Genomic DNA, 15,696 nt, shown 5'->3' with positions numbered 1-15,696 from the left:
CGCCACCGCCAAACACACTTCGGTCTTCCCTCGGATATTTGTTTACGTTACGCTCTCAGCTATGGCGCATATTTTTTTTTCTTCATCTGACTACCCTCACTTTCAACAATCCTAGCCCTGAGGGGCTGCGCATTTCAGAACGATTATTATTTTTTTTACTGGTGCTACAGCGCGTCGTCTGTCAGTAATTAAAACTAATTAAACCCTTGTTTGCAACGGTGTCGGATCGGGGAATTGCTGTTTTCTGTATTTTATAAGTTCCAACAACCGGAGAACATGTATTGGTGTGACTCGGTATTAGTAAAAAACAAGTAAGATTAATGTAATATGAATTAAAGAACTCAAAATTTACTGAAATTTTGAAAGTTCTGTTTTTAATCCAAAGACAACAATTCATCATTTTAAATAATTATAACCGGATATGTTGCGCGAAAAATTGAGTGATTTTCCATTGGCGTTTGGTGCGAATTAGCAGAACCATGACTATTTATCAGTTTAAGATTTGAATTTTTGTATAATTGAGAACAAATGATCAGTTGTCTTTCAGAAAGTCTCTCACATTCACATCTGTTCTTTGCACCTTCTGAGGTGTTCAAGCTTAAAAAAAGTAAAACAGATGAGGACATTGCGTGTGTTGTAAATACTTTTCATAGAAGGATATGTACAGAATGATAATGATTCGAGTAAACAAATGTTTAACATCAATTAGCCAAAAAAGAGCCTTGAAAAAGAAAACACTATGTCAAACAAAATGTTTACCCTAGTTCAAGCTACCGAGTACACAGGCGATTCTCCGAAACAATTTGAAAAAATATCAATAGGTCAATTGACATTCGTTATCGAAGCCCACAAATCGCCCAGAATCGTTACTCCACAACATTTAATTGTGCTGGTCTTACCCACGCCTCCGCGGGACGTTGTGTCAATGGAAATCAACGTAATCATCCCTCATTATGGCAGACACCATTTGGACGAACGATGTCCGATAACAATCGACCATCGCCGACGCCATTGTCGTCATCGTCGCCTGTAATATTGCTTTTACCCGACATTCTGCGCCCACCTCCGCCAACTATAGAATCCAACCCCTGAACGCTGCATCCTTTTTCAGCGTCTATGCAGTGCCTGTGGTGGCATGGAATGTATACAACATTTTAGACCCATCCGTCAGTAGTGGCGGTACACGTTTCCCATTATTGTCGATGAAATTGTTCGCATAAATAATGACGCTTCAATTGCTGCCGTTACATTGCATGAGACCCCCCACCCCAAACACCAGGCCCAAACATTGTCATGGATTGTAAAAGTAAAAATCAGCGGACGCGCGCGCCCGTTACAACAATATGGGATGTGATTGGTGAAATTAATTTTGTTTGTATTGTTAACGACGCGTTGCTGTAGTGGCGTATGTGTTTTTGTATTGAAAACTAAAATGGGCTAAATTTGTATGAGCGATAACAACTAGACTGGTCTACATTTCTTGAACTGAATTGAATTGCCAGCCAAGGACTAAAAGCATCTCAAGGCTCACCTCTGAACGTCTGCATTACTTTGCAATCATGTTCTTCAACAAAAGAATTATTCTTTAACGTGTCAATGTCTATCTCATTGCATTAGGTAACACAAACGACTCGGAAACTTTCACCTCACTCAGTTCTGTCATGCATTTTTAAGTTTTTATAGAAATTTTCGGCAATTTCGATCCAAACCACAAGAACAAAATGAAGACTTCGCTGATTGAGGGGGTGCCAATGAAAATGACATTTTCGAATTTCAAAAACGACATTGCTCACAAGTTTCATTACCCCAAAATATGACCCCATGCAAAATTTGAGCTCAATCGGACATGATTTAGGGGTGCCTAAAATTCATCAAAGTTTTGAAATTTTTATCCATGAAAATTTTCCCAAGGGGGGACCAAAGGAAAAGTCGGAAATCGGATTTTTGTTTTTGAAATGACAAATGACTTAAAAATGCATAAAAAGTCGAGATCTGTTGTCACTTAAAAAAAAATTTAAAAAAAACGTTTTTTCTCTTAGATCATTTTTTGGACTTTTTTTTTATTTTGAAATTTTTTTTGCATCGAATTTTAACACCGGACGATACGCAAGCGTTTTCGTATCCAAAAATATCCGCCGATGCAAAATTTGAGCTAAATCGAACATGACTCCTCAGGGGTGCTCAAAATAAATCAAAACTTTCTTTTCACAACGGGGACATAATTTTTTTGTTGTTTGATGCCAAAGGACTCAAAATGCATGAAACTTTGAGAAATAATATTTTGAAAAAAATCGACTGTTTCGAGACTTCAAAAAAAAAAAATTATGGCGAAAATCATTTTTTATCCGACCGAACGTTACGCAAACATTTCCTAAGCCCTAGAATATGTTCATATGCAAAATTTGAGCTCCATCGGACATGATTTAGCGGTGCTCAAAATCTAACTTGAAAATTTTTAATTTTTTGTATGAACATCCGTAGAGAACTACCGGTCTAATAAGCGTTTTGTAGATAGTCAGTTTGGTACGGCGGCGAACACGTTGTCGTACCAAACTTCTTTTTGGGTAACATGTACGTTACTAACATTAGTAACATGTAAGATAATATTTAAATAAAAAAAGATTAATCATCACCTAAATCTTTTAGACCGATAAGTTTGTCGTCTATAATGCTAAAAACTATGGAAAGAATAATTGATGAGCATATAAAATCATCATATTTAATCACGAATCCTTTAAGTAAACATCAGTTTGCTTATCAGGAGGGTAGATCGTCAGTGACTGCATTACATAATTTAGTTACAAAAATTGAAAAATCTTTTGAAGCAAAAGAAATTTCACTTGCTGCTTTCCTAGATATTGAAGGAGCATTTGACAACACTTCACACAATTCTATAGCAAAAGCTATGGCGAAGCGTGGCTTCCACAAATACATTATCGAATGGATTAAGGCAATGTTGGTAAACAGGGAAATATCAGCTACCTTAGGATGCTCATCTATTAATATTAGAGCAGTAAAAGGGTGCCCTCAAGGAGGCGTGCTGTCACCTTTATTATGGTCATTAGAAGTTGACGATCTTCTTACATGCTATGCTTGTCGAACCAAGGTTTCGGAATAATCGGATTTGCGGATAATATTGTCATAATAGTCCGAGGAAAATATGACAGTATTATTAAAAACAGAATGCAAATAGCACTAAATTTTGTGGCTATGTGGTGTGATAGGGAGGGATTGAATAGAAATCCATGTAAAACTACTATTATACCATTCACCAGAAGGAAATTCGATTAGGAAATATAAAAATGAATGGAACACTTTTGAAACTTTCAAATACGGTTAAATATCTTGGAGTTACACTTGACAGGAAGCTCAACTGGAATGCACATCTGGAGCAAGCAATTAACAAAGCGATAAATGCTCTTTGGATATGTAAACGAACGTTTGGTAAGCAATGGGGCCTGAAGCCGAAGATGATTCACTGGATTTACTCGGCAATTGTAAGACCCAGAATTACCTATGCTTCATTGGTATGGTGGCCTAAAACAAAGAAGAAAATTGCGCAAAAAAAGCTTAACAGTGTTCAAAAAGAGCTTTATATATTTTCCTGAGAGTTCAACGATTAGCAACTATCTCAACAACTGGTGCAATGAGAAGTACACCATCCAAGGCGTTGGATTGCTTACTTTTTGTACTTCCTTTACATTAATTCATCCAATTAGAAGCCGAAAAGAGTGCTCTAAAGATCCGACGATCAATGAACCTCTTGGAAGGTGACCTTACAGGTCATCTGAGTATTCTAAATATGATTAAAATAAACCCACTAATAATGAAGACTGGATGGGTAAAAAATATAACTTTGAGCGTTTATTCCAGGTAATAAATCCTGGGCGTACTTCTAGGGAAAACATCGGTCCAAATCTACGATCAGGATCAATATTTTTCTACACAGATGGTTCGAGGCTGAATAACCAAGCAGGAGCCGGGGTGGCTGGCCCAGGGGCAGCAATCTCAATACCCATGGGTAAGTGGCCCACTGTGTTTCAAGCTGAAATTCAAGCGATTTTGGAATGCTTTAATTTGTGTTTGCGACGCAAATACAGGCATTCAAATATCTGCATTAAGTCGGACAGTCGAGCTGCTTTGAATGCCTTGAAATCAGCGACATGCACTTCAAAATATGTCTGGGAATGTATAAAATCGCTTCAAACCTTGTCTTGTTGTAATCATATCACTTTATATTGGGTTCCTGGCCACTGTGGAATTGATGGGAACGAGAGAGCCGATAAATTGGCAAAACTCGGATCATCAAACAGTTTCTGTGGACCAGAACCATTTTGTGCTTTATCTGCATGTGCTCTAAAAATGAAGCTGAAAATGTGGATAACCTCAAAAGTAGAAACAAATTAGAAGCACACTCCAAATGCGAGGCAGTCCAAAAGGTTTATCATACCAAATATTTCTGTAACCCGTAAAATCTTAGAACTTTCCCAAAAAGATCTAAGAACATATGCGGGCCTCATAACTGGTCATTGTCCGAGCCGTTATCACTGGAAGCAAATGAAAAAACTTCAAGATGGTGGTGCAGTTTATTAGAAATGTACTACCAGATTGGGAAAAGGCTACCAGTCACATATGACGGTCATTCTGAATAGTGGCTTGGCATCGTGATATAGCCATATTAAAAAGGGGAATACATCACAATAGATAAAAAAAACTGGTCGCAGTGATAATGATACCCAACACGAAAAAAAAAAGAAAATATTTGTTTCAAGAAAATGTTGTAGCTGTTACGTCTGTCTGCAGGAAATGAGCGACAAGTTGAATACTCGAAATCATATGTAGAATTGAAACATCATTTATCTAATCTAATTGAAGCGAGTCTTTTTTATTTGTCCGACGCACTTTGGCGGGCCCTCATACAAATCCCAAACAAGCTTTTATTTAAAAACGATATCTCAAAATGACTTAAATAAAAACTACCCCTAAAAAATAGAAACGTTCCATAAAAGAAGAGAAATTGCCAATGCAGAAATCAGGGCATAATAAGAATCTTAATTTTAGTTTTTCACGATTTACTCAACCTTACTCGTGATTTTGTATGAGGAAATATCATATAAACCCGTCGAAAACTATAAAGAATATTATCTGCTAAAGAAATCAACAAAATCCTTCCATCCGTTTTCGAGTTAAGCGGATACGAGCACAGACCATTTAATTTTTATTATATAGAAGATAACACCGGAAACAACAACAATTTTCATGAAATAACTTTTACCGCCTGTGGTTTATTATGCATGACTTTTGAGCACCTGTGAAGGACTCTGTAAGCATTTTCAACAAGAAATAACGGGTACCGTTCACGCATTTTGCCTTTCTAAGGCATAAACTGATTCATATTTATAAAATGAATTTTAAAAACGAACATTAAAAAAATCCGATTTTGTCACATGCCCTATTTTATCACCTCAAAATTCACCAGGGGAGGTGATAAAATCAGGATATTACTGTAAATAGAATTTACTAATAACTAGTAAAAAAATAACGAGTGGGTAGTGAATAATTAGAGAAGTGAAGAATAAAAGTAACAAATGAAAATTGAAAAAGTGAGAAAAAAAATCCAAAGAGGAAGTAAAAAATGAACATATACGGGTGAGGTATGAATATTTAGAAGTGAGAAGAATTATAAGTGAGAAATGAGAATTAAAAAGTAAAAAATCAATCATTATGCTTTCCTTCTTGCTTTTCAAATATCAATTTTTCATTTTTCTTCTACTTTTTTCTTATTTTCTTTGTTTTTTCTTATTCATTTTTTCTTTTTGCTTTTTCTCTCTTATTTCTTGCTTATTCCTTTTTTCTTTCCTTTTTAATTCTTCCTTCTTTCTTCTTGCTTCTTATTTTTTCCTTCTTCTCAAATCTGTTTCATTTCTTCTTATTTCCTCTTAGTACCTGTATCCTTCTTCCTTCTTTCTTCTTCTTTTATCTTTCATCCTTCTTCTTTCTTATTTTTCTCTTTTTCTCCTTTCTTTCTCTTCCGTTTTTCTTATTCCATCTCTTTTTTATGTTTTCTCTCTGCCTTCTTCTATCGTTCTCCTTACTTGATTTTTCTTCATTTTCCTTCTTCCTCTTTCTTCTATCATCTTTTTCCCCTAATACTTCTTTCTTCCTTATTCCATCTTTTTCCCCCCTCATCCGTCTTCTACTCTCCGTCTTTCGTCTTCCTTAACTCATCTTCTTTAGTATTTTTTTTTTCTATTTTCTCCTTACTTATTTCTTTCTCCTTCTTTTTTCATCCTTCTTACTTTTTTCAGGATGACCACTTAACTCCTTTTTTTTCAAATTCCCGCATTTTTCCCGACTTTTCCTCGATATTTAATGAAAAATTCCCGATTTAATTTTGAAGTTTAAAAACAAAAATATATATTGAGGTTCGAAAAAAAATTGTTCGTGGTTATATTTTAAAAGTACTTTTATTTGGCTTTTCCCGTTAAAAATTATATCTCATTTTATTATCTCTGCATTTGACATATTTAACGTCAAATATTTTCAATATTGTAAGTTGACCTTAAATAAATTAAAGAATTGATTGAACGAATCAAAATTTTGACAGAAAAGGTCAAATGTATTTTTTCAGCACTGCATTATGTTGTGTATCTGTCAATATTTAAGCTTCTATCTTCTCCAATACCATCATGTCAGTGCTTTTCTCTTGAACTCTTGAATTTTTTTTTCAATCTATTTTAGGTTCTTGGGACTTATTGTACCTTGGCCATGTGTTTCTTCTGCCATTGCTACACATCCTGGTATTTTGAAGGCATCGTACTCTATTTATAATATATGCCAATATTTCCTTAATACTTATACTGATTTATGACTAAACACTGTTTATAAATCTAAAACATTTCTCCAGTACAGCGATGTACAAGGTGACAGAATCAAGTTATTAGCAACGAATAACCAAAGATTGTTGAGTTGTCTGCCTAGAATTGAACATAACTACCCACTAAGGTCGACAAAAGTCTCCAGACAAAACTTAAGTCGCTTTCAAGAGAATATCGATCAAGCATCTTCTTTAGGAATCCACAAGCTGCAACAAAATACTATAAGCTTTTTCTCGGAGATTCCCATGGTCTTAAAAACCATCCGAAGCGTAAGTGGCATATTGCTCTCCATCATCACTTCCAAGAGGTAGATGCCTTTTTGGACTTGACATTAAAAAATTCTGTTTCCAATACCATTTTCATGCCATTGGTCATTCTTTTTGGAATTCACGTACAAATGTCTCTACGAAGCCCGCAAAAAAGTCAGTTAAATACTTTTGAATTCAGTTGAAATAAACTAATCTAAGGAAAAGTGTACATTAGAGTAAATAAAATTTTGACTTTTTCGCTCCCCTATGCTTAAACGATGGCATTTACTATTTGAATAATCCCTACATTTTTAGCTAACTTGGTTGTAATTTTACTGAGCACATGCAGTTTGAAGTTTGTATGAAAATAATAATGAAAACAGTAATTTTTGTGGAAAACCGTTCCGCCCAGTAAGCTCTTACATGAACACATTGCCAATATAAAAAGGAAAAAAGCAAGGAAACAGATCGTCTTTCCGTCTAAGACGAGTTAAGTAACCTCCATTTAATTCCACCAATTATTTCGATATCTTTGCAGACGACCACACAGTTGTGGTCGAAATACGTATCTGCAAAGATATCGAAATAATTGGTGGAATTAAATGGAGGTTACTTAACTCGTCTTAGACGGTTGAATACATTCCACTAAAAAGAGCCCAAAATATTTTTTTCAGGTCGTCTTTGTTGCAAGACGATTTGGTGTCGGCATGAAATTTTTTTAAATTGTTTTATACTGAATCGTGGTAAATTTTACACATAACAAAATTACTTCAATATCAATAATGAGCATTTATGTTTTCTTTGTAGCTTTGCTAACAACAGTCAGATCGCTTCACAACAAAAACTTTCTTTCAGCTTAAAAGCATTCTAAAAAATCAACGTGTTGTAAATTCATTCAAAAGTTTTTTGGTCATGTCACGAAACGTTTTTTTTTTACATAAGTGGCGATTTCCATACAATCTTCAAATGACGCGTGCACAATCAAATTACATCCAAGTTAAATAAAAACTTAGGAGGTCTATTAAAATGACAAAAACAACCGTTTAAGCATTTCCTGCATTTCCAGAATTACTGGCCACCCTGTTTTTTCTTCTTTTTTCCTTCGTCCGTCCTTTTCTTTCCTTCCTTCATCCCTCTGCCACGCACTCCTCAAGTCTTACTTCTCAACAAGCGCTTATTGTATCAAACTACTCACTTCTTACAACCCAATGATCATTTTTAACCTATCACATCTTGATTCTCGTCTCTCACGCCTCACTTCTAATTTCTCGTTACTAACTTTTATTTCGAGCATCTTTCTTCTTACTACTTACATCTCACAAGTCACTACTCATTTCTCAATACTCACTTTGTGCATTGAACATTTCACTTTCCAATTCTCACATAAGCAAACAAATTGAAACTACCCGGTAAAAAGACCTATTTAGCCAAATGATGTTCGGCCAAACGGACTTACTTAGTCGAGTCAAGTACGAGACACTGAGGACGACCTTACTGTTGAGGTCGAAATACGTATCTGTCAAGGTACAATTAAGTGGTGGAAATAAATGGGATTGTACAAACTCGTCTTATGACAAGTGAAGACATTCCGCTAAAAAGCTCAAAATAATTTTCTTAACAAAATCTTCGTATGTGTCAAGTAAACTTCGCGTCACTATTTTTTTTTTTTCAAGCTCATCATTCTCCATATTTTTCAGTTTAGAATAATATTTTTAAAAAAATCAAATCATTATCCTAATGAAAAAAAAATCTTTGAGAGATTCTTTGACTTGAACATTCTAAGAACGAAATCTGTTTTGTTTATGTTTTCTTTATTATGTTTTGATATTATGAAATGTTTTCTTATTATCGAGACTTTTAGCCCTAGGCTGGCCCGTCCCGTCGAACGAAATTCTGTGTACCTTGCTCAAACTGAAGTTGTTCAGCGAAATTTCAGTTAATTGTGAATAAGAGATCCAGATCAGATCGATCCCTTTAATTTATCAATCATAATATTGAAAAATTTCAAACGAGGACATAAAACAAATGAAAATTCAAAGAAGTTTAAAACAGTTGAAAATTGTTATTTTTACAAAGAAAGGTGACATGATATTTGATCTCGTATTTTTAGTGCCTGACCCAATTAAAGTGGCCTAATCATTTGAAAGTAACACGCTACCAAGTACCAACAAAAGTACAGATGAGGTTTCAACAGAAAACTAAAAAGAGAGGTCTTATATTCGACTCAGTATTTCCACCTTTATATTTATCCTCGTGAACCAGTCTATGGAGGACTTATGAAAAAAAAAACAACATGATTCTCTTCAACAAAGTGGTGTCGGCCGCTGCATGTTGCGGTCGTCATCGTCGTCGCCGTAAGTACGCGCGCATAACTACAATTGCTGTTACTCACGAACGTACGCAGCACGCACGCACGAGCGAATCAAAACGCGAGACCACGCATCGTCATTGGCCGGGAGGATCGGGATCCGCTTATGTATGATTCCCATGATTCAACAAGTCATGCGACGCCATGCAGTTTGTTGTGGCGTGAACTATTGAGTGGAGAGTGAATTTCTTTAGTGTTTTTTTTTACCCGAAGGTAATTTGGTCTACACGCCAAGGTCGTTGTTTTCATCTCTGGCTCGGTAGTCAAAATCAAGATTTAATTTCATGCCTCAACAGGGCAGCTCAGCCAGATGTTTACCAACTTCAATAGTTTAGTATCGAATCGTAGTATTTTCTTATTCTAAAAATGAAACAGTGACGAAATCAATTTGTTCCAATGCATATTCTATGTTTTGAAACAACAGTTTTCTTATTGATCTTAAAATAACTCTGAATTTATAGAGGAGCAAGTCAGATACATGCTTATAATTATTTCAACTTGATCGGATTTCGAAATATGAATTTCAACCATAAATATAACACTTATTCATGTGGCAGTCCTTCGGATCTAGGAGTAGTGCCGAGATTTAATCAAAAATTTAGTCGTTTTAAGAATAACGTTCTAACTCATCATGAGTCGTAAGAATACACATAAAATTGTGTTAATGTTTATATTATTCTACTGATTATCAGTAAAAACCGGTTTTCATACAACGATTTTTCCACCAGCTCCAATTTGATTTCTGTCCCGTTATTAAACTCTCCGAGTCAAAAGTTCCATTACAGTCGAAGCAATTGCTGACATAAAAATGAGGGGCGCCAACTGTTACAGCCTTGTACTAGCATTCGAAAACAGACCACAATTTTCCAATGGTTTGAGATATTGCTCGTCCAACCAAACGGTAGCAATATCTAGTGCAGCGTCGTCGCGACCTCCATCCTGTCCATTCGGTCAGTTAGCTTGATTACATTGATAACAAGTAACGAAAAAAAAAACGAACAAATGAAAGCCTATTAACCGAAACTGGAAGGGACTGGGCAGAAGTCGCGAACCCCGCGTCATCGATATGGCATACATATTATGTTTGCGTGTACGTGGCGCAAGGAAAAGGAGGGTGATCGAATGAATCGAACAATTGAAGGCAGCGAAGAGGAAGAGGAACCGGGACGGCGATGTTGATGATATAGCCGATATGTAAATTGTGTGGATATTCAATTATTGGAATTCTATGTAAATGTTTCAATTTTGTGGAATAATTATGGTATGCAAATTTGGGCTTTGCGAATGTCAGGATGTTGTTGGTGTGCCGGTGCTGGTGTTGAAAGCATCGAGTCAAGTGCAGGCTCAAATGGTATCGATCCATCGTCGATGCTTCTGTGGTTAGACCTGTAGGAATTTCGTTCCGGGTGATTATAGTGCGTAAGCCTGCAATTTACGCCAAAAGGTGTTCCATTCTGGCGGTCGCTAGATGTGTGAGTCGTATCGTTTATAATTACACTCACAACAAGGTGTGATCGACCTTTCTTTTAAATACCTAGCTCTAGTATCACAATGCGCCAAGCAAAAATAGCATTCACAGTTCGTGAGATAGAGCAAACGCTTTGAGTTTAATTGACTGCCAATTGCCAACCGGACTGGAGCTCAAAAATCAGATTGCCCAATGCGGTATATTCCAATCAAGATTACATGCAACTTCCATTACAACAGTTCAGCTCAATATCACTACCTCACTAGCGAGTGGTGGATGAGCGGAACCAACCAAAGAAGGGATAATTACCCGAGTGCTATCAGGTGGAATCATAGTGCTGAGTTGAGCTGCTGACGACTGGCTGTGCGCTAATTACACTCGGTATGTTTCTATACTTCCAGATGTATAATTTACACACATACACATCGCCCCCTCCGGTCAACCCTTTTACCCACCTTGCCCCCGGTATGCGATATTACGATTCTTTCCACTTAGTTAGCAGTCCATCTGATTGTACATGGTGGCACTTCCGTTCTCCGCGCGGCGGAGGCAATGACGATCCAATTGCGACAACACGGACATCACCTAACAAATAGATTGAAACAATTTAGCCCGGTTGTCGCCCGGTAGTGTTGGCGTCAGTCCGGTTTGAATGCTTGTTTGTCCCCACCGACCGAAACCGAAAAGAACAAAAACCTGAGGCGAGGTCTTCGTACCCTTTTCGGGACAAAAGCAAATAAAATTTAATTACTAGTCAATTTATCACCACCATCATCGTTGTCATTATAGCCTTGTTCTTGGTGTTTGTGTTGCCCTGTTCATATTGTTGTTGTGATAACCTACGTATCTTACACTTCTTGAGTTCTATTGAAAGTCTGGGAGAAATGTGCTTAGAAATTGGAACAAGGCAAGCAAAGCAACAATCAAATTTTCGAGAAAAAAAAAGTAGAATTATACTGCCCATGATCCAATATTTGTAACATTTGCATTTTGGTCGATTTTGTACATCGTTTGTAAATACTCCCCACAAACTCAATCATTTCCAGCTTTCCACAGATAAGCAAGATAGTAAAGCCTATTCTACTGTTGTGGGATTAGATGCAGTAAATTGAGCTTTCTAAACGATCCTCAGGCATTTTACAAAATGAACAAAAATGCGAGTGGGCAGTATACAGGAAGATGGCACTTTACATTGGTCATCGACAGACCGTTGTCGTACAGACGAAGCTGTAGATCGCAATCTCAATGCTAGTATGGCTACATAGAATATCCTAAAACTTTTCCAAAAAATGATATGAATATGATTATTTTAAATAACCAGTGTTTGTTGTGCCAAATAACTTTTATTCTAGCATTTTTCTTCATTATGATTCCTTTTTATTGCAATCTTTGAAAAGAGTCGTGGGAAAGAAAGGGTTGATATCGGTATAATAAGGTAAGAAAAGAATTTTGCCATGAGTGTATTTATCAAGGGTTTTTTTAGTAATCAGTGAGGTGAATTTAAATTATGGGAAGCAACGTTATTTTGTGGTCTTGATGTCCCAGATCTTGACCTATACTCTATCAAGCAATTTATTCCACAAAAGCCTTATACTTCTTATGCCTTTGTTTTGTGACAAGGTTTGTGCTCCTTGCTGTCCTCGTCTGAGTGGGAATCTTCATCCGACTTATGTTGATGGCCGTCTACTGCATGTTCATGATGTCCTCCTTGCTATTTGAAGAAGATATTTAGTGATAAATCTGTTTTCCCACACTACGTTTACCTTAGTAAACCATATTAACAAAATTGAGGTTAAACAAATTTTACATATATAGAGAACTGAAAAGAAGCAAAATACCTTATCCGCCTCTGTCAAGGAGTTAGTTCCATCGCTACCTTCAGAAGGGAATGCAAACACTACACCGAGTAGTAACATGATCAAGGTAAAGAAAATAGTCTAAAATACAAAATATTATATTAAAGAATATCGCTCTAAATTTTAAGCTTCTTACCAGTTTCATGGTGCTCAACGTTTAATCTCCTACAGATTAGATCCGTCTATTTCAATAACTAGCACTCGACTGATGATCGACAGATCAATCACGTAACTTATAAGCACAAGCTGATAAGCAACGTATAACGTATAAGATTAAATATAAATTAGTCTGTCCAAGAGGATGATATTCGCATATTAGTCTCATTCGGCGTCTCATTACCAAATGTTAGAAAAAAGAATCATACAATTTGTTTGCATTGGTAATCAAATCCACATCTAACCCTGATTTCTGTATTTGCGGTTCCCAAATTTTCTCAACCATGAGATTGGAAAGAGAACAAAAATGCTAGCAGGATCCGGTTACCGTGGGGCATCGAAATCCGTACACTTAAGCACCTTAGTATATGAAAAAGTCATTAGAAAATAGGAATCGAATGTAAATGAAACGTTTGTCATTGACACATGAGCATGAAGGCTTCTACTTTTGAACTGTTTCACATTTACTCATTAAAAACTACGAAAAACATGATGAAATAATGAATAAAATCAACTACTCCTGACTCGAAATCCGTCCACCGTGGACGGATTTCGAATCAAAGGATCAAAATCCGTACAGCTATTTTTTAGCTGAATATTTAAATTGAAGCAGTCTGATTGACTAAACTACCACTGTAAACAGTTCCTAACGCACCTTGAGAAGCGATCCCTTCGATTTGTATTCCGCTTATCTTTTGTTATGATTCACAATTAGCAATTAAAATACCGTTACTTTTGGTGCAATTATGCTCTACCCGAAAACAAAATGGCGGCAAAAACTCCGCGTTTGGTGAGTGGAGATTTTTTTTTTTGGAAAAATATATAAAGCTCTTTTAGTGGAATGTATTCAACAGTCTAAGACGAATTAAGTACTCTCCATTTAATTCCACTATTTAATTTTCGATATCTTTTCAGATACGTATTTCGACCACAACTGTGTGGTCGTCTTCAGTGTCTCGTACTTGACTCGACTTGAGTCGAGTACGGTACTTATGCCGAGGGCCACCGGTATGGCAGCAAATGGCGGACTCAACTTAGCAACGACAACCACAGGGCTGTTACAAACTGAGCAAATTTCAATCCGCAAAAACAAAACCGCGACCAACATGAATGTTGGTTAAATTACTAACATTTTAATGCGAAACTTCAATCCATTTCCTTTTAATTTGTCGACATTAACGACATGTTGAACAATAGGAAAAAAAATTTCTGTACTATACACAATGCCATAATTGAAGTAGCAATCATAGGTATCATGTTACAAAAAAATCAATATTAAACGTTAAGATATGCCAGAAGTAAAAAGTAACATGAAATTCGGTTCGTAGTAAAACTAACTAGAAATTTCAAATGATTTCTACGTTAGTTAACCTTGAAATAAAAGAACGATACAGCAAAACGAAAATTATTAATATTGGTCATTGCATTACTCCGGGAAAGGATCCTTAGCAGCACACATGTTCCACATAGGTTACTGCAACTTATATGTGACCGGCTGCAACAATTCTAGTTTGACTTGTGCTGCTCGGGAAAGCTAGAATTTTAAATCTGCTTTAAAATGAAAAGATGTAGATTCATTGGGGTTCTTCTAAACCTTGTGTGATTCTCCAGAGAGATTCCCATTTCCAGTTCTATCGATTGCTAGAACATGAGAAATATATGAAAAGATACAAAGTAGGATGAATTGAACGGGCCTGAGATTGAACCCACGACGTCCTGCATATGCGGCAAGAAATGGTAGCCATATGACCACCAAGCCCGTTAGTTCAAACCTAGGTCCCGACTGATGTACTTCTTCTTCTTCTTCTTCTTCTTATTGTCATTACATCCCCAAACTGGGACAGAGCCGCCTCGTAGCTTAGTGTTCATTAAGCACTTCCACTGTTATTAACTGCGAGGTTTCTAAGCCAGGTACCATTTTGAATTCGAGGCTAACACGATGATACTTTTATGCCCAGGGAAGTCAAGACAATTTCCAATCCGAAAATTTTCTAGACCGGCACCGGGAATCGAACCCAGCCACCCTCAGCATGGTCTTGCTCTGTAGCCGCGCGTCTTACCGCACTGATGTACTGACTTAGTAGGAATAAGCAAACGAAGAAACGAGATATTTTGGATCAAAACGTAATAATAAACCACAATTTTTACAACAACATTTAAGGGAACCACTGTCAAAAGCTTCGGAGACAAAGACTAAGCTCTAAACACAATTCGGCGTTCCGGAGATCCAGAATTGCAATATGATCAGTCTGTATAACGGAATATTGTAAAGACTGCAGAAACATCGAAACAATTATTGAAACGTTATTTGGATATAACGTGTTTGGGTTCTTTCACAAATTACGTAACGCTGAAGGGGGAAGGAGGGGGTCAAACCGAGCTTTACGATCCATACAAAAAAATTAAACCTTCTAAACAAAAAGTGTTACGAGGGGGAGGATCCAAAATCACCAAATTTAGTGTTATGTAATTTTTGAAAGAACCCTTTAGATACTGAAGGTTGGACTGCGGACTAGCGGTGCCAAATTAATTTTTATTTATAATTTGAATTTTTTGCCAAAACTGCTTCGCAACAAACCAAATTTTTGCGGATATTATTAATTTCTGGAGAACTTCCGAAAGAATTTCTTGGGGCATTTTTGTTAGAACTTCTGGAGAAATTTCAATAAGAATTTATTTAGTAATTCAATTGAAAATACTATCGGGAACTCATCTAAAAAAA

General features: G+C 36.4%; 1 protein-coding gene and 1 long non-coding RNA gene across 7 annotated transcripts in view; both read right to left on the bottom strand.

Moving 5' to 3' along the window:
- The window catches only part of LOC134213273 (aryl hydrocarbon receptor nuclear translocator homolog), a 627,873-nt gene that overhangs the window by 425,375 nt on the left and 186,802 nt on the right, over window positions 1-15,696 (bottom strand). The window lies entirely within an intron of this gene.
- Window positions 12,397-13,058, bottom strand: LOC134217527 (uncharacterized). Its single transcript, XR_009981076.1, has 3 exons — window positions 12,955-13,058; window positions 12,801-12,899; window positions 12,397-12,673 (listed from the first exon to the last, which is right to left on the bottom strand). It is a non-coding gene; the product is annotated as an uncharacterized LOC134217527 (long non-coding RNA).

This window comes from Armigeres subalbatus, chromosome 2 (assembly GCF_024139115.2).
Source record: "Armigeres subalbatus isolate Guangzhou_Male chromosome 2, GZ_Asu_2, whole genome shotgun sequence".
Lineage (NCBI taxonomy): Eukaryota > Metazoa > Arthropoda > Insecta > Diptera > Culicidae > Armigeres > Armigeres subalbatus.
This window is presented reverse-complemented; position numbering and strand designations above follow the sequence as displayed.